Source organism: Hibiscus syriacus, unplaced genomic scaffold, assembly GCF_006381635.1.
Source record: "Hibiscus syriacus cultivar Baekdansim isolate YM2019G1 unplaced genomic scaffold, ASM638163v2 tig00110584_pilon, whole genome shotgun sequence".
Lineage (NCBI taxonomy): Eukaryota > Viridiplantae > Streptophyta > Magnoliopsida > Malvales > Malvaceae > Hibiscus > Hibiscus syriacus.
The window spans coordinates 1,245,683-1,265,844 of record NW_024062792.1 but is presented as its reverse complement, the minus strand read 5'-3'; the positions used below and the strand labels follow the sequence as shown (position 1 = coordinate 1,265,844).

General features: G+C 33.0%; 1 long non-coding RNA gene across 1 annotated transcript; it reads right to left on the bottom strand.

The window, feature by feature from the left end:
• Positions 1-17,925: 17,925 nt before the first annotated feature.
• On the bottom strand, positions 17,926-19,966 carry LOC120133621. Its single transcript, XR_005517115.1, has 4 exons — positions 19,774-19,966; positions 19,483-19,633; positions 18,287-18,375; positions 17,926-18,075 (listed from the first exon to the last, which is right to left on the bottom strand). It is a non-coding gene; the product is annotated as an uncharacterized LOC120133621 (long non-coding RNA).
• Positions 19,967-20,162: the final 196 nt, after the last annotated feature.

Below are 20,162 nucleotides of genomic sequence, written 5' to 3'. Positions count from 1 at the left end.
CTTAACCACCAAGCACCTCTTCAGCTTCTGAAGATCCTCTTCTATCACATGGCCCTTGATCCTTTTTTCCGCACCTGACCTTTGGAATTCTATTTCAAAACCAGACATTTTGTACGCCAATTGATTGGATTCCTCTTTCCTTTCCCATTACTTGCTTTCCTTTTCCCTCAAGCAATCGTCTATCCATTTGTGGCTGAATCCTTCCTTTCCTTCGCCGGTATTCTGATCTTGCACCATATTTCGCTTTTTGCACATTCAGTTTAAAACCATTCAAACTGAATCCATTTAATCTTCCGATTGCTCTTCCCGCATCCACCCTGTTTAAGAATCTTACAAACCCAAATCTCTTCCCAGATCTATCCATCTTCCGTGCGATGAACGAGTCAACGACATCTCCATGTCTCCCAAAGAGTTGTCTCAGCCCTTTCCAGTGAAACGTTGTTGGAATATTCTGAGCAAAGATTGTCACCGGTTTCCCTCTGCCGAACGTCACCGTATCGTACCTTTTTTTGTATTTACCAATTATATAACATGGTATTTCTTTAAAAATGATTGAGTGAGGCTGACTACAATTTTGTTATCAAACTAAAAGAGGAGGATCGTCGACGGTTAACATAACTCGTTTGTTTTTATCAACAATTTTAATATATTATTGATACCTTTTAATTAATTACGGTTAATTGAACTTTACTGCTTGAATTAGACAAGATTATGAACCACATGAAACAATTCCTTAATCTCTGCGCCTAATGTGCCTACCCCTGACAATAACAATCTCACAATGTTTCTTAAACAAAAATGCTTAAACTTAATCTTCGTCTCAAGCACTGTCCTAATTAATAATTAATTATTACATGTGCCTCCTTAAAATCTTCAATTAATATACCCTTTTCATCACCTTAGCTGTTTTTTTTTGGTACAATTTTCTTCTAAGTTGATTTTCTTCATTTAATTACTGAAATAAATCCATGTAAGTTATACACATCACATAAGTTTGTTCATATAATATGTATGCTTTGTTTTCAAAAAGAAATAATAAATAAATTCGAATAAATACATGTAATGGATTTAATAATCATCTCGAGTTCAAATAACGTATATGCTTATGAGATAATGTTTAAAACATGTTGAATATCTGTCCAAGTAACGTTAATGACATGATGAAGTGATTTATTTTCTAATGAAGTTGTTATGAAAGAGGAGGTTAGAGATCAAAATATGTAACAGGAAGGCAGGAAAAAAATAACACGATGAGAAGAGAAGAAAGGTTCATGAGATTGTGGTACATACATTGAACCATAAACAACACCATATTATTATTACTATTATATTTTTTACCAAGCAATCCCAAGAATAATATGTTAAAATTTTAATCCGAATATTAATATTTTAAATATAAATACGATAAAAATATATAAATTATAAGATCGAACGAGTACAAAGAGAGAATATTCGATTTACAAAGAAAATGAAGAAAGATGGGAAAAGCCCTAATTTGTTGCATGAAAACATGGGGAAACCAACCAATTGCCAGCCTCCACCGCGTATTTTTATTTGTATTTCGTTTGTCAGCTTTTGAAAGTGAACGCCGCTTTCACCAACTTGGCTGGTCACTGTTCACCACCTTCACTTGCTTTATTATTTTTTAGGTGTAAAGTACACAAATGATGATCGATTATATAATATTATTTTATTATGTTCATGATTATTAAAAGTTATAAAATATTATTTTGTTGAGTTTCTTAATTATTAAAAGATACAAAATAATCATCTGATCATTTATGTGTTCAAAATTTATTTTTTTGTTAAAAAAATTAGCGATCGTCTAAGTTGGATGTTAAATTATTAACTAAAATACGATAAAATTTGATCCCAAAATCGTTTGAGTCTTAGGTACAACTACCAATTTTTAACTAAAAAAGGATGGGCTTGGAACATATAAATAGTTGAGTAACTATTTTATAATTTTTAATAGTTGGTGACTCAACAAAGCATTGACATATAATTAGATGACCATTTTATAACTTTTAATAATTGAAAGACTTAACAAAGTAGCATCTTATAGTCGAGAGACCATTTGCATACTTTACTCTGTTTTAAAAAATCTTTGATTGATTTTTTTTTATGTTTTTAATTAATTTAATTTTGGTTTAATGAGTTAAACGATTAATTTTAATTTTGGTTTTTTATGTATATATGTTAATTGAATAAAAATATGACATTACTCTTATGGAAAAAATTATTTTTACTATGGGTAATTATTTGAAATACCGGTGTTGAATTATTTTTTGTTTATTTATTTTGCAAATGGTTTATTCCATTATGATGTATCATTAATAAACATTTTTTGTAAGTGGATTTTTTATTTTGACAAAAATATAATAGACACAATGTATTTCTATAAATTATTTATAGATTCATGTGTAAGTTGATTTCGACAAACTCATAGCTCAATATTTCACTCGGTTTCATCAAATATTCATAGATGTGATGTCTAATAGGTTCAATATTAATCCACAAAGTTATTATAATTAGACAGAATTCAACTCTGTATCATCCATCCCTCTTAACAAATTTGGAATGATTCTCATTAACAGTAAAAATAATATATAATATACAAATTTAAATATTTATAATAAATAATATAAAGAAATATTTGAAAATAATGATCGGAGTCTGAGTCTATCAGTGGCGGATGCACTTGGCTCCATGAGGTCCAAGTTTATACTTTTTTTTTGATAAATTATTAAATATAATTCAATATATTAAGGGAATGAGAAAAAAATAAGTCTTTTTGCATACTTATTTTGTTAAAAAAAATATTGAAATTTTTGAACCCGTTTTTTTAATTAATTATTGGTATCCGATCTATTGACCGACTAATCTAGATCTGGTGCTGCAGAGGCGAGGGCGATCCTCCCAACCTAGTTTGCTCCATTCACTAACGTCAGGATTCGAAGCTGTGACCTTGTTTAAGGGATCTAATGTCTCATCCCACTAGATCAACTGATGTTGATTGAACCCCACTTTTTTAATTTCTAGATCTACCTCAATTCCTGAGTGAATTCACGAGATAATGTTCTCGATTTTTTTTTTCACGATATGGTGCACATCCCAGATTAATTGCTGGAATGGGGGTGAATTATACAGTGGTCTTGGAGGTCGCCATGGCATCCGGGCGACCTTGGAGGTCGCCATGGCATCCGGGCGACCTTGAAGGTCGCCATGGCATCCGGGCGACCTGTGTGTATTACAAAGGAATAGGTCGCCATGCAATCAACATGGGACGTGGGAATGCATGGGGGGGGGATGCATGGGGTGGGAATGCATGGGGGAGGGATCAACATGGGATGTGGGAATGCATGGGGGAGGGGATGCATGGGACGTGGGAATGCATGGGGGAGGGGATGGTGCATTGGACGTGGGAACTGTGCATGGATATGCACGGCGAACGATGTAGGTGACGGTGGTAGGTAGGTCGCCATGGAGTCTCGGCGACCAAGGTCCTGTAGCTGCATGCATGCGTTGCATCATAGCTCATAGCTCAGAGATTCCTGCACCCGTAGCTCTGTGTTGCATCTATAATTACGTTATTGCAGCGTTAATTTAGCTGTGAGCCTTTCAATGCTCAATAGTTAACGCTCAGTTGCTTTATATAAAGGATATGGGGTATAGGGTAGAAGCACAAGCAGAACCAGCACATATAAATTTTGCCGAGAGAAATAAAAGGAAGAAGAAGAAAGAAGATAAAGGCTCAAACATAGTTGAGGTAATTTTTTTATTGTTTAATTTAGTTTATTATATGAAATTATTAGTTTGTTAGTTTCGGGTTTAGCTTAAAACTAAAATCTAGTTAATTAGTTTGTTAGTATAAAATTAGTTTGTTAGTTTAAGTTATATATATTAGTTTATTAGTTTAAGTTATATATTATATTATATAAAAAATTAGTTAATTAGTTTCTTAGTTTAAGTTATTAAATATAAAAAATATTAATTAATTTGTTAGTGTCTTTAAACGTATATTAGGTTGTTCGTTGAAGTTGAAGTTATATTATAAAAAAATTAATTAGTGCTTAATTAGTTTGTTATTTTAACTAAGTTATATTATAAAGAAATAGTTTATTAGTTTAAGGTATATTATAATATATTAGATTATATAAAATTAATTTGTGGGAGCTATTGTTGTTTAAATAAATATTTTGTTTACACATACATGACATTATTTTACAATATTTGCCCACGTACAGATTGATTCGAAGAAAGAAACAAGGCAGGAAAAGAAAGTAAAGGAAGAAGGCATAAAGACGTGAGTAATTTATTATTTTTTGTTGTCCATTTTTGTTGTTGTGTATGTGTAAATTAGTTAGTTAGTAAGTTTATATTAGATTATATAAACTAATTTGTGCGAGATAATTTCCGTTTTAAAAATATTGTGTTTAAAAATATTTAGTGTTGTTTTAAAAATATTTTGTTTAATTTACATTGTATGTGTATATTAGTAAGAAGTAAAATTAATTGAATGAAATAATCCGGACAACGCATTATCTCGCGAAATAATTATTTCGAGAACATTATCTCGACAGTTTTGCCTAACAAATTTGTTTGATATTTTAAAAAAAAATATTATCAAACTAATCATTTAATAGTAATAATTACTAAATGATTAGTATCAAATCTAAATCATTAAATATTTATAATAAATAATTATTAGTGATTATGACTAAATCATATTATTATTAAATCATTAAATATCAAATCATTAGATTAATAGTAATTATCAAATCATTATTAGGTTTATTAGTAAGCAATCAATCAAGTTAAATAATAACTTTTATTTGATCATTAATATAATAGTATATTATATTATATTTAATAATTTATGAAATTATCTTATCTAATTTTTTAATCTAAATTAATTTATTTTTTTATTTGTAGAGAAAATGAGCAACAACTTTTTCACGATTGTCCATTATAATGGACAGATTATGGAAAATGAGGTCGGAGTAGTTTTTCAGTCTGAAAAACCAATAAATATGATGTTCAAAAAAGACATCACATTTATAGAAATGAAGCATAAGATAGAAAGAAAAATTCGAGCTGCAGTGGATGGTTTGAGGTATAGGTTTATGATATGCTCTAACCCAGTCAGATATGCTGCAGTTCCACTTGAAGAAGATGATGATATTGGAACCATGGTTGGATTACATGAGTCAACCAATATAACAGTTATTGAATTATTTGTTGATGTGCGTAACATATGTGATGTTCCTGGGTCATCAAGAGGTGTGGCTCAAAATCCATCTGAAATGGCTTTATATATTTAGTTTGAGGAGCCGACATACAGGTTCCCGAACAGTTTTATGGCACTATTGGAAAGTGTAAATGAAGTCGGGGGGACATCTACAACAGCAGAGTATGAGACGAGAAACATACCGGAATTGGTTGTTGATATTGACGCTGAAAATCGATGGGGAGAAATTCATGATGATTCAAGCGAAGATGAAGAAACTGAAGAACCCGTTTTGGGCGGCGACGAAAATATTGAAAAATTGGATCTCAACAAAAGCAAAATTGATCAATGGTGTAACAGCACACCAATATTGAAACCCATCTAAAATATCGTGCGGTATCAACGCAAATAATTCTTCATTCATGTATGGTCTCCAATTAAACTGTAAAATTACAAAAACAATAAAATTTATTTAAATCAGATAATATAGTTAATTTAAATAATAATTAAAAAATACAAATTATGCATACCTCCTTTTTGGCCTTAATGTCGATCTTCAACCTGAACTCTTTAATGTTGTTGTGCACCAACCCTGTGCCTTCAATTTTATGCCTCCATCTGTATATCAATCAAAACAAAAATAGAGACATTTTGTTCAATAATTTTAATCAAAATAAATATTTTTTAATTAATATTTTATATTAAAATAGAGGATTCATATTACCTTCCGGCAAGTGGAAAGTCAACCGCAGTCCGACTAATCAGTGTCAAAAACGGAAGTCTATGCCAAGCCCATGATTGTAGCAGCAATAGACATCCACCGATTTCTACTGTATTATTATCATTCACGACTAATGACGCCTTGCACATCTCACGATACAAGAACGCCAATATCGCCGAACCCCAGCTATATTGCCTACAATTCTCAAAATTTGTTAAAAAAAGAAGATACTGAGTGTGAACATAACTACCGGATTTATCAGGCATCAAAATTCCCCCAATCAATTGTAATATATATGCTCGTGTTGCATATATAATTTCATGCTCCGTACTATTTGATTGAAGTTGAAATTCATTCTTCAACCATGACAACCTCACCCGCCACCCTTTACACTCTGGTGGTACGGGCGCTTTCCCAAGAAACAAGTTGCAAAGTTGTTCCACCTTATTAAACTCATGTGACATTACCACCGGCATCCCATTAGTTTGGACCCCGAGTTGCATTGCCACATCCTCCAAAGTTATCGTGCATTCGCCACACGGCAAATGAAACGTGTGCGTTTCTGGTCTCCAACGTTCAATCAACGCACTGATCAAACCTGGGACCAACTTGTAATCTCGCACAAATGTGAAATACCAAAATCCAGCCTCTTGCAAATTTTCTTCTATTAGTGGGTGTGGCTTGGGCACTTTATGTAGTCGAAGACGAAGGACTCGCTGCTCGTCCTCCTACAATTAATATTTCAAAAAAATTATCACAATCATAAAAATATTCAAATATTTATTAATTATAATTCATTAAACAAATATTTTATTCACCATTATTCCCAAATGACTTGAAATATGTTCATTGTCAAGCCACAACAGTGGAATTTGGTCAGCCATTGGAATGAATCTGTAAAAAAAATTAAACAACAATATTTAAAAAATCATTTAATATAATCTAATATAAACTAACTAACTAATTTACAACACTAAACTTTAATATAATAGCTTATAATAATAAACTAATAAACTAACAAACTAAACTTTTTAAAATATAAGTTAAACGTAAACGCTAAACCCTTAAACAACTAATAAATATTCTTCTATATAACTAAAACTAACTAATAAACTATTTTTTCATTATAATATACTACTAATAACTTACTAACTAATTTTTTATATATATAAATTCAACAAACAAATATAACTTAACTATTTATCTAACACAAACTAATTAATAATTTTTTTATATAACTAACTATTAACAATAAAAACTAATTAATTATTTTTTAACTATATAACTATCAAACATATACTAATTAAATAATTTTTAATTTATGTATACTATAACTTAAACTAACAATCATATAACCCTAAACTAACAAACTAATTAGCTACTTTTTGTTTTACCCTAAACCCTAAACTAACAAATTAAACATTTATAATAATAAACTAATTTAAATACAAAAAAATTTACCTTATCTCCCTTTCTTCTTCTTACTTTCCTTTCTCCCTTTCTTTCTTTCCTTTCTCCCTTTTTCTTTCTCGGCTGCAATCTCTTCTCCCTTTCTTCTACAATCTCTTCTCCCTTTCTTTCTTTCTTTTATAACCGGCTGCCTCAATTATTTCACCAACCGACTGCCTTAATTATTTCACCAATAATTGTACAATTGCAGCTATGATATTTCACGCAGCAATGGTTCAATTATTGTACCAATTATTTCACATGCATGCAGCAATGGTTCACATGGTTTAGGCATTGGGAGCTATGGCTGCATGGGAATGGACGATGGGAATGGCGCGGGACTACATGTGAAGGAATCTATATGGCTGCATGTGAATGGATGATGGGAATGGACGATGGGAATGGCGCCGGGACTACATGGCGACCTACAAGGTCGCCGGACTACATGGCGACCTACAAGGTCGCCGGGACTACATGGCGACCTACAAGGTCGCCTAGGCTGCATGGCGACCTCTCTATTCCACTGCATGGCCACCTCGCATGGGGAGAACGCTCGTATGGCTCGCATGGGAGAACGCTCGTATGGCTCGTATGCATGGGGCTCGCATGGGGAGAACGCTCGTATGGCTCGCATGGGGAGAACGCTCGTATGGCTCGTATGCATGGGGAGAACCATTGGCTCGTATGGCTCGTATGCATGGGGGAACCACCTCGCATGGGAGAACGCTCGTATGGCTCGCATGGGGAGAACACTCGTATGGCTCGTATGCATGGGGCTCGCATGGGGAGAACGCTCGTATGGCTCGCATGGGGAGAACGCTCGTATGGCTCGTATGCATGGGGAGAACCATTGGCTCGTATGGCTCGTATGCATGGGGAGAACCATTGGCTCGTATGTTCCCGTATGTCGCCTGGATTGCATGGCGTCCTACAAGATCGCCTGGATTGCATGGCGTCCTATGATCACTGTATAATTCACCCCATTCCAACAATTAATCTCGTGTGTGCACCATATCGTGAAAAAAAAATCGAGAACATTATCTCGTGAATTCACCCTCAATTCCTAGTCATGGAAGTAAATGACCGACAATTTCATTTAGTATAATCCGACAGCATCAAAGTTACCAACCGTATAGGTAAAGTAGATAGATTAGTATAGAAAATGAAAGCAATATAAAATCAATTTTCCACCTTTCCAAATCAAATACAGTGGTGGGAAAAAAATAAAATCTTTAAATTATTTTCTTCTTAAATATTTTTTATAGTCAAAGAATTATTTTAAGTTTATTAAAATATATTAAAATAAAGTGGTAAATGTTTTTTGTTATAGACAGATATAATTCAGATTATTTTTTAATAATTATCTAATTAAATTAAAGTTTAACACAGCCAATATCTTTTTAATGTAAATCGATCAGCTTAGGTAATCAATATTCTAGTGGTAATCTGAACATATTTCGATGTGTTGCCACGTCGTCGCCAGCTCATTCACAGGTACACGAGGATTGTGACGTGGTGGGCCCTATATAATTATTTTCTTTTGTACACTTACTAATAAATTATTGATTTTTTTTTAAAATTTATTTCATAGGTGACAAAACACCCTAATGTGTAGGTGAAATTAAAATTGTTTATTCAACAATTGAAAATATATAAATATCTTAAAAATTATTCAAAAATTTATTTACTTTTATATACTTGTTAATATTTAATTTATTAATCGATTCATTCAGATTTGATTTCGTAAAAGATTTTTATGGAGTGACACTCAATCTAACTCTATTTATAATATTAAGATTCAAATATTTAATGTTACTTAAAAATTTAACATCTTATCTTATGTACGATTGTAATTATCATCATAATCAAAAATATTAATAATTATAATGAAAGATAATTATTACTATCAATTATAGGAGTGATAATTAGGGATGAGTATGAGACAAGAACTCGACGGGTTCCAACGTCGGGTCGGATTTTTTAAAAAAAAAAATATTCGGGTTCGGGTCGGGTCGGTTTTTAAGTTATATATCGGTTCTGGTTCTGGTTCGGGTCGGTTTTTAAGTTATATATCGGTTCTGGTTCTGGTTCGGGTTAGGTGAAAACTTATTTTGGTCGGGTCGGGTCTCGGGTGGAGGACTCCTTGTTCTCGGGTCGGGTCAGGTGTACTAAAAACCCGACCTATGCACATCCTAGTGATAATTAGAAAAAATCTGGACAAAAATCAATAATATTAAGAAAAAAGTTCCACATGATAAAACTTGAATTTCCAAACAAATAGTATATCATTTGTCGTTAACTTTTTGGAAAGAATCGACTAAATCATATTTTACTTATCATTAATCTATTAATCATGAATTGCAATGAAATTAAGAAAAATGTTGAATTGTTGTTAAGGACATTGGAGGTGCGAGTATATCATTTACAAGCTTAAAAATAGTGTGGAAAATGCTAATTTTGATTGGATAAACGATACAAGCAGACGAACGTAAAAATTTATATTAGGGTACGAACTTAAGAAGTTATATTAAAAATTTTATGGGATGTGAAATTAGATAATCAATAAAAAAATCTAAAAAATCTAAAATATAACAAAATTTGAAAATTTTAGGATGTGCGACCACCCTAGCACCCCTCGTTCCATCCCTAAACATAATTTTTTTTTCTAAAATATTTATATATAAAATAATGTCTATTAATATTTTTGATCATTTAGAACACACTCTACAAACAAATTAACATGAATAGAACACTTATTAGATGAGTTTAGCATAATCATGATGATTTACTGATCAAATTGTAGCTAGAAGTCAAAATAAAAAATTAAAATGTAAAAAAGTCAAAAGTCTAACTACAAATCAAAACTAAAATAAAGCGTGGGGCCAAATTAACCCTAAAATAATGTGAAAAGTGAATTTAAAGCTTCTTTTTCAGTAATTAAGCTTCTATATAAAGTAAAAAACATACAATGTCTTATGAAAAGATGGGTGACCTAATTAAAGCTATGTAATTAATTAAACATATGTCATTAAATATATGATTGAGAGTTATTTTTCAATAGATAATATCTTATACTTAATTTAGATTAATAAAAAATAGGGTCATTATCGGATGAGTCTACAACATACACTACACTACACATCGATATGCACCCGATCGTTAAAAAAGAAGTATTGATAATTAAATATCGTTAAAGGCTAATGTAACATATTAAATTAATAAAAATATCTCATTTGTTTCATAAATTGTGACTAAAATTTTATTTTTGATATTTTTCAATAAATTTTAAGTAATAATTCCAAAAAAATAGAAAATAAAATTTCGCCAACTAAAACGCCTGTCTTTATGGTTTCGTAAGTGTTCCTTACTCTATGTTAGCTAAACCAAAATTAAATTAGCTTTTTCTTTATATTTTAATAGGTAATTAATAAGGGGAGAGAAGGAATTGTCCTAACACTTAATGATAAAATGTATGTTGACATAGAATTTCATCTAAATCCATTTTTTTTTATGAAATTCATCTAAATCGATTTAAAAATAATCAAAACGCCAAAGCTTATCCAATCTATGTTAGCCATAAAATCTACTTTTCAAAATTTATATTCTAGAACCAAATTTCCACCTTACCCACGTCTCTCCCTTCTTCCACTTATATTTCAAAGTTTCAGTCTTCAACCTACGTCCTCACTGGCCCTCGACTCTACAGCCAACCACTCTCACTATCTTTCAACCCACATTATTGATGTGATATTTACGGTGCTGACATACTATTTTATAATGACTAATAACGTGATTGATGGGCTAAATTGATTTTTAAGCTCGATGGCCAAATCAATGTTTTTTAAATTCAATGTCTTATTTGATTTAAATATATAATATTTAAAATTTAAAATTTAAAATATAATTTAAAAGAAAAATACTATTAATTATTAGTATTATTTATTAAATAAAAAAAAATAAAAAAATTAAAAAATAAAATATTTATTATAAAATTAAGAAAAAATAAACATGAGTAAAAAGTAAAAAAAATTAAAAATATCAAATATACGAGAATAATGGTACATCATTTAAAAATAAGAGTAAAATCTCCACACTAAAACGGATAGAATGAGTTCTCAATAATCATTTATATTGCATTACAAATGATTCTCATCCAATCAAATTTATATTATTTCAACCACAAAATTATTAATTCATAAATATTTTTTTAATATCATAATAGACTAATACTAAAATTTTCTTTAGATATATCAAAATTTGCAACTAACTCTAAAATATCCACGCCTACTATATTTCCTAATATTATTATGTGCTCCAAAATAATGAACTAATATCAACAGTGATGAAAAAAATGCTTAAGTGAAGGAATCAAATTTTAAGAGGGGTTAAAATGTAACACCCCTGATTTTATTTATTTTTAATTTAAATTTATTTATCTAAATTTTGGGAACTAATTTGTGAGGTTTTCAAAATAATAGGTTAATCTTCAAACTTTAGGCAATTTAAAAACCTAACCCAGAATTTGTCCAACCGCTAAGATTCAAGAAAATTAAAAAATGGAAAAGATATGCTTGGTAGGGTTTAAACCCCACATCAAAAACATGGTATGCCATGCCATAACTTAGTCAGTAAAAAGATTATTTTAAACCATTTAGTTGGGATTTTAATATCCCTAAATCAGTTCTATTCGTTTCACCAAGTTTCCAAAAAAAATCAAATTTTACAAAAAAATCAAATTTTACAAAAAAATCAAATTTTATAAGCCTTTCTCTGTCGCCCATTCACTGTCAAACCCATCTCTGGTCAGGTGTGACCGACATTGCCCCTATCAAAGTGATTGGCGACCACCACCTATGACCAAAACTCCTCTGACCCCTCACCGTGTAAAGTTGCTCGAAGCTTCGTCAGAGCTCTAAGTTGTTGCTTATGTTTTTCGTGATTTCTCATTGATCCCGAAGTTCGTTCACCGGACCATCATCACGTTGGAGTCCCCGTCCCATTCTGAACAAAATCCAAGTGGTCATGTCCCTCGTCATTGCTCTGTTGCTGCCCCTCCACTGTTCCTTCGTGGGTAAGCTCGGTTACCCTTTTTTCGGTCATTTCTTCATAGTCTGGTAAGTTTTGGCTTGAATATAAATGATTGTTGGTGAATGAATGCTCGATGAGTAATAGGAGGACTGATGCCATCATTTTGGCTATCACACTCGCTGCCACATGTCACCCGTGCGTGGCTTCTCGGCCAGCCTGAACCTTCTAGAAATCGAGTCAACTCAAACCGAACTGAGTTAACGCAAACTAGTCTGAACCTTTAACTTTGATTGAATCATTGACTTTGACCTAAAATGTTGACTTTGATTAGAGTTGGCTTTAACTTTGACCAAAAGTTGACTTTTAAAAAAGTCATATTTTTTGTTTTTTACGTCTTATGTTCGATTTTGCAATTCGTTTCGCCAAATTCTAACTCGAAAGCTTTCGAATCGAATGTTAAACCTTGGGAATGCATATGTATTTACATATTTTATTTAAACATATTTAAATTAAGGACAATGGCTGATTTATAATGTTATTTATCGAAGGTACTCGTGAATCTCCCAATCGCTTATCAACTCGACTAGTTTCTCCCAATCCATTCGATTGTGTGAGACTGTGATTAACCGTATTGTTTTTGTAAATTCGTGTGATTCATTAGATTAAAATATTACTTAAATAGTAACTCATATTTGTTATGGTTTAGGTTCGAACATTGCTGTAGAACGTAGCGAGGTGGGTGCTAAATAAACCTCTTAGGCTGATCCTTTTGATGTGTGTTCTTTGTGTGCTATGTGACTGTTTTATCCATTTTAAAATATGATTGTTTTATCTTATCGATATCCCGAATTCTTGATTTATCGTATATGAACTATGTTTGCACGATGCATGCTCTCTAGTTACCTATTTTTACTAAAAAAATAAGTATGTTGATTTATGGAATCTTGGAACTATTGTTTACTATCTAATATGTTTTATTGGGACACACTATAAGATGTATTCTAGAGTTCTGAGGTTCAACTTCGATCAAGTTGGCAATACTTTATGAACCTAATGTGACCCTTGTGTAGGCCCATAGGCAACAAGGTATTCCCTTAGGTTGGCTCCTATACCTTTTTGGTGTAGGATAAGTCTTTGTGGATACAGTTCCCAGAACTACATTTTCGTGTACAAATAAAAGGTAGTTATGTGTTTTAAATAAGAGAAAATAACCTCAGTGACCAAAAATCCTAGATAATATACGATTTTGACCAACTTTTTTTGGATTTGCGAAAATGACCAACAAAATCGCAATGCGATCTCTAATTCGCATTGCGATCTCCACTATCGCAAATTCGCGTTGCATTTCGCGTTGCGATAGTTGAAAATCGCGTTGCGATTTTCCATTTCGCGTTGCGATAATCTACAGTTGTCGTTGCGATTTTCCAAATTCGTTGCGAAAATTCGTTGTGATAGTTAAAAAAAAAGATTTTGTTTCTTAAGAATTTTCTCTAAAATATAGTATCCGCGCGGACGTGTCGAAGACATGTATTACCACGACCACGACCCGACCGAACCGACCCGAGACGAGACGGCGACGGCGCGCGAGAGTCCCCCTTGTTCTCTATCACTCAACAAGGAAGTGGGAAAGCCAAGCCTTAAATACCATTCCCAATAGTGTTTCCAATACTATGTGGGATTGAGCATTACCAACACTTGTTTCCAATACAATGTGATTATTCAGGAAACAATTAACAATCATGCACCTTAAAACAACTGAATCAGCAACCAATTGCATTAGTATTATACGATTAAATATGTCATAATTAAAAGTCAATCTACAATCAATCGCGATTATTGCAATTTTAAGCAAAACATTCAAAAATAATATCACTATTTAAAGCTCAATCCCACATAGTATTGGGAACAAGTGTTGGTAATGCTCAAATCCCACATAGTATTGGAAACACTATTGGGAATGGTATTTAAGGCTTGGTTTTCCCACTTCCTTGTTGAGTGATAGAGAACAAGGGGGACTCTCGCACGCCGCCTCCGTCCGTCACGTCTCGTCTCGTGGTCGTGGTCGTGGTAATATGTGTCTTCGACACGTCCGCACGGATGCTATCTTTTTAGAGAAAATTCTTAAGAAACAAATTTTTTTTTAACTATCACAACGAATTTTCGCAACGAATTTAGAAAATCGCAACGACAACTGTAGACTATCGCAACGAATTTGGAAAATAGCAACGACAACTATAGACTATCGCAACGCGAAATGGAAAATCACAACGCGAAATGAAAAATCGCAACGCGATTTTCAACTATCGCAACGAGAAATGCAACGCGAATTTGCGATAGTGGAGACCGCAATGCGAATTAGAGATCGCATTGCGATTTTGTTGGTCATTTTCGCAAATCCAAAAAAAGTTGGTCAAAATCGTATATTATCTGGGATTTTTGGTCACTGAGGTTATTTTCTCTTTAAATAAACCTCAAGTTACCTTTATGACATTTTATTTAACTACTTTATGGAATTTATTAGTATGTTTATTACGCACTTATTGAAACACACTGAGCTCCGTAGCTCATTTCCCAACTTTTCTTTTTCATATACTTTTGGGTAGACAACCTAGACTTGACACTTAAAGGATTGACACATTCAGTACCATGTTTTGTTATAATGTTTCTATATTTCAAAATGTCTTTATTTTGGGTGACATGTGCTTATATTTTGATATACTGGTTTTATGACAACTTTTGGTTTACTCCTGATTTATAGGTTATATTCGATACCTGATATTTTGTTTTATTCATGGTATTTTTATATCACATTTTAATTGACTTGACTTAATTATTATTACTACATTTTGAAATATTTTGAGATTATTAATGTAATCAATAGATCTAGTCGTAACACATAGGCTGGTCTAGTGGGTTATATTTGGTTAGTGTCAGTGCTTTTGGTTTTTAAAACCTCAAACTATGGATGAGTCCTAAATAAAAATATTATTTTAAAACATTTTTCAAAACATGCTACAAAGGTCATGTCACCAAATTTTATAAGTTTAATTTTGTACGGTACTCTAGTGCCAAAATTAATCTTAAGTCGTTACATTTGTGTATTGAGCATGAGTTTATAGATATGAGCGTTAGACGAGGTCGTCAATCTCTTCGTAGGTGAGGTCGAGTTACTAGATTCATAGATTATCCTCTAGACCTGTCGCTTCTAGTAGATCCTCTAAACCCTAGAGGTCATTTAGTTCTTAAAGATTTATTTCCTACCTTAGTATCAATATGACGACACTTGTGAGAGGAGAGTTAATTGCTGCGAGTGAGTTTGTAGGATTTATGTTGGATGAGGCACTAGGTAGACAATTTCTTCAGTTGATTCAGGGTGTAGTAAGATCAATGAGTGTCATACCCGAAGTTCTTATCACTCAGAACTTGGTTGCTAATGGGGTTAAGAAGTTTGGAGGCCCGACTGGTGGAGCTCCTACTGAAGCTGAGGATTGGCTTCACGATAAAGAGAAACACATGGATCAATTGGGTTTAGATGCAGTGAAGAGATATTTGGAAGCCATTTTGATGCTGGATAGGAATGCCCACACCTAATGGGGGTCTTTAGTGAGTAATATTCATACCGACCGTCTGACATGAGATTTATTCAAGGAGCGTTTCAAGAACTGTTTCCTTGGAGAGTGATATTGGCTGAGAGATGACAGTAGTTTTAGGGTTTTATTTAGGGAGATATTAGTTTCTAAATACGAGATATATTTCTTGGAGTTGTTGAAGTATGATTCTAACCTGGTTTCTATTGAGAGAGATATGTGCCGCAAGTTTGCTCGAGGACTCAGATATGAGCTGCGTAGGTAGATTGTGACCCATCAGGATGATGTATTTGATGTTCTGGTGGGTAGAGAGAAAGATGTTGAGGAGTTTAAGGCCATAACTCATGTTACAGATTAAATAGATCAAGAGTGACCTAGGAGGTCTTCTGGCTCAACTAAGTCTTCTGTGCATCTAGAGTAAATGACTCATACTACTGCTCCATAGAGGAGTAACACCAGTTCTAAGCATGTAGTACATTTACCCTAGCTGTTAGTCGATGTGATTCATCGAGTTTCTCTTTGGTGCTTGTTTATAAGTTTTATGTAAATTGATATGGGGGATAGTCATAAGAAGTCATGTCCTTGCTTTTGATGTGGATCAAGTGGTCATTTTCTAAGGAATTACCCACAATTAGCTTTGATGAAGTGGACATCTAACTAGAAACCTACACATTCTTAGGCTTCTATTTAGACTCGAGTTAGAGGTCGTAGCTAGGGGGAGCTTCTGGATATGCTTCTAGGATTTACAGTAGATCTCATTCACAACATAGTAGAAGACCAGTTATATATGAGGCTAGGCAGTCAGTTCTTGTGTATGCTATTAGGCGTCGTGATGATAGAGATGAGCCAGAGGTTATAGTAGGTACTTTTACTATTTTGCTCAGCTCCATAATTTACATTACTAGACAACGGTTCCACACATTCTTATGCTTCAAGTTTTGTATCCTAAGGCCTTCAGAATTTGGTCGAGGACACTGAGAGTGTAGTTACTCTTATGAGCCTAGTGGGACAATCAATGTTGGTGAATAAAATATTTTGACGTTGTCCTCTAGAGTTCAAGGTGATTTTGTTGTTGATCTTATAAAACTTCCTTTAGAGGAATTCGATTTGATTTTAGGGGATGGATTGACTAAAGAGCATCGAGTTAATTTGGATTGTACTTACAAGAGGGCTACTTTGAAGACTTCTGATGGTTGGACCGTGATTTTAATTGGTAAGCATCGAGGTTACACTACAGCAAAACAAGCTTTTAGTGGGGTTTTTAGTCTTATAGAGGTATTTATAAGCGCTGCAAAAAGGCTTCCCGGCTCAACACCCCCCGGCAAAAAAGGCCGCTATAACGGGTGCCACAAATATTAGCGACGTTTGTAAATAAAAAACGCAATAGGTCATGACATGTAGAGTGTTTATTTTACAAACGTCGCAATAGGTTAGGTGATTTAGCGGCGTTTGTAAATAAAACGACGCTATATACTGTGATATTTAACGATGTTTTTTATATATCCGTCGCAAATGATTAGGCCATTTAGCGGCGTTTTTGGAACAAACCACAAATGGTTATATCATTTAATGGCATTTCAGGAACAAACGCTGCAAAAAAGTATGTAATTTAGTGGTATTTTTAACTGAAAACACCACATTTGTGTGGTCAATTAATGGCGTTTTTTTAATCTTAAAACGTTGCAAAATCAACCTGATTTGCAAATGTTATTTTCGGCTAAATGATTACCCAAATTTAATATCATGTAACAATATAGAATAACAACAAGCTTAAAATTTAATTATAACTCGAATTAAGTAAAAATAGTTGATATAAGAAAGTTTACATATATTCAAGTGAAATGTAATGTACTTTAACATCATTAACTAGAATAAACAAAGGTTATATTTTACATGCACAATCTGTGAATCTTCATTGCTCCTTCACGGGGAAAGGAAGGAGAAAACAGTTTTCCTTTTTGATGAAGCATCGTTAAAATTTTCCTCCGTGTAAACTGTTTTCCCGGATAAATTGGCAGTGGCAACATTGAACTCACAAGCCTTACACAGTTTGAAGTAACCTGCCATGATACATAGCAAGAATTAAGTCCATATAATATGTATTTTTTACAAACATATTGCTCACTCTATTCACAGAAAAAATAAAACTAAAATAAAAGCAAGATTATATAGATGCTGACATTGAATTAAATAAAGCAGCAACACTATACACAAAAACGTTCTGTGGTAAGCTCATACTCAGTTCTACCAATTCGACGGAAAAAATCTCACTTGCACAAGCTGATTGCAAACAGCATCATGGCGATAAAAAGTCTGAACTTGAGAATTAAATCCCTCCATCTCTGTTCTTCTAACTCATCCTAAAGATTCATTGCCAAAAGATTCATTAAAAGGGAACACCACAAGCATGGACGAGGGAAAGTAGAAGAGTAGATTTAAAAGAGAGTGAAGGGTTCTTTCTTTCAATTCTGCTAAGAAGTTTTCTTTATGGGAGCAACAGAGGAAATGGTGGTAAACAAGAGTTACAACCCCCTAAATATCTCATGTTCATAATTTCCTCAAATCCATCATATCTAAGAGTAGAGTCTCCACAAAATTATCAACTGGTGATACCTTTCTTACCTCTCAAAAATTATTTTAGTTATAGTTTAAAATAAGATTAAAGACAAGTGCATTATCAAGATAAGAAATCGTAAATGCAATAGAAGTTTCTCCCAAAAGTTAGATATCCAGTCCAGTAACTATGCAAGATGCAGATGAAATTAACATAATATTAAGGGGGTCCAACTACTGCACACTGCCAAGAAACCAAATAAGTTTTGATATATTTTCTTCTTCTTATTCAATTCTTTCTTATCTCATTCCCCTAAACGAACAAGCAAGGTCCACACCTTGGAGCCCAAAATTCAACCAGAACAGGCAATTCACAATCCAGAACAAGGGATTGCCATGCGTCTTTCTTCAATGGTGCCACTGCTAAATTCAAGGAACAAGCAAAATAACATATAAACTTCATGAAGTATCGGTTCTAAACGCGATAACAAGGTCAAATCAGCAAAGATCTACAACCATCGACTTTGAACTTGAACAGAGAATAATAACATGAACTATCGGTTGTTCTTTTATCTTCTTTCATTTCTAAACAAGGAAAGAAAATAAATTTCAAAATCCCTCATTTTTATTTCGAGAAATAAACCATGGTCATTTACTAGAATCAACTAATTCTAGTAAGAAAACTTATTTTGTAAACATCCGGAGTTTAAAAAGCTAAAATTAGCCAGTTTGCAGCTCTATAAACCAACTATACTCTAAAACGATGATTTCACCTAAGAAAGGTTCGATTTCCATAGGAATGTGATTTCTTCTCTCTTTTTTCTTTCATTTCCATCGAAAAATTCTTTCTATTTTCTTCCACTTTCCAAGCAACCAGTCAAGCTAAAAAACTGATAAAAACCAACGGAACTGACCATCAACAGAGGTCTCCTGGGCTTCACAAAAAACACGATCCTGCAGACGCAAGACCCGGCTCACTGCTCGGGAAAACGGAACCAACGACGCAAGACCTCAATTGATACACAAGATTCATCAAATGCCCATCCACATAAAAGGGAAAAATCACTGAAAAGGGAAAATCACAATAAATAGACGAAACAGAGAAAAAAATAGACTGTACACAAAAAATAAGGGAATATATGAATGATAGACAAGAAATATGAAATAAAAAGAAGTGGAAGCAAGAAAAGAAGCTAAGAACTAACCAGAATAATGAACAACGGAGATACCATGCTTAGTTGAACACGTTTAAAGTAACCATATAAGCATAAGAAGAAATTTAAGGGAAATTGGTTTTTTCCTAGAAATCTAATTTTTGCTATATGATCGATGAGATTCATAGAGTAAGAGAAGTGATTCGTGAGGAAAGTTAGGGATTTAGATATGGGAACTACTCGAGATGAGAGAAGTTAGGGTTAAAAGATTGAATATGGCGTCTGTAAAAAAATCAACGCAAAACGCCACTAGATATGATTCCTATTACAACGTTTGTTAAAAATGTCACTATATAGGAATTTTATTACGGATCGCCGTTATATATTAGTCTATCACGACGTTTTTACCAAAAATGCCACTAAAGTTACATTAATATTGC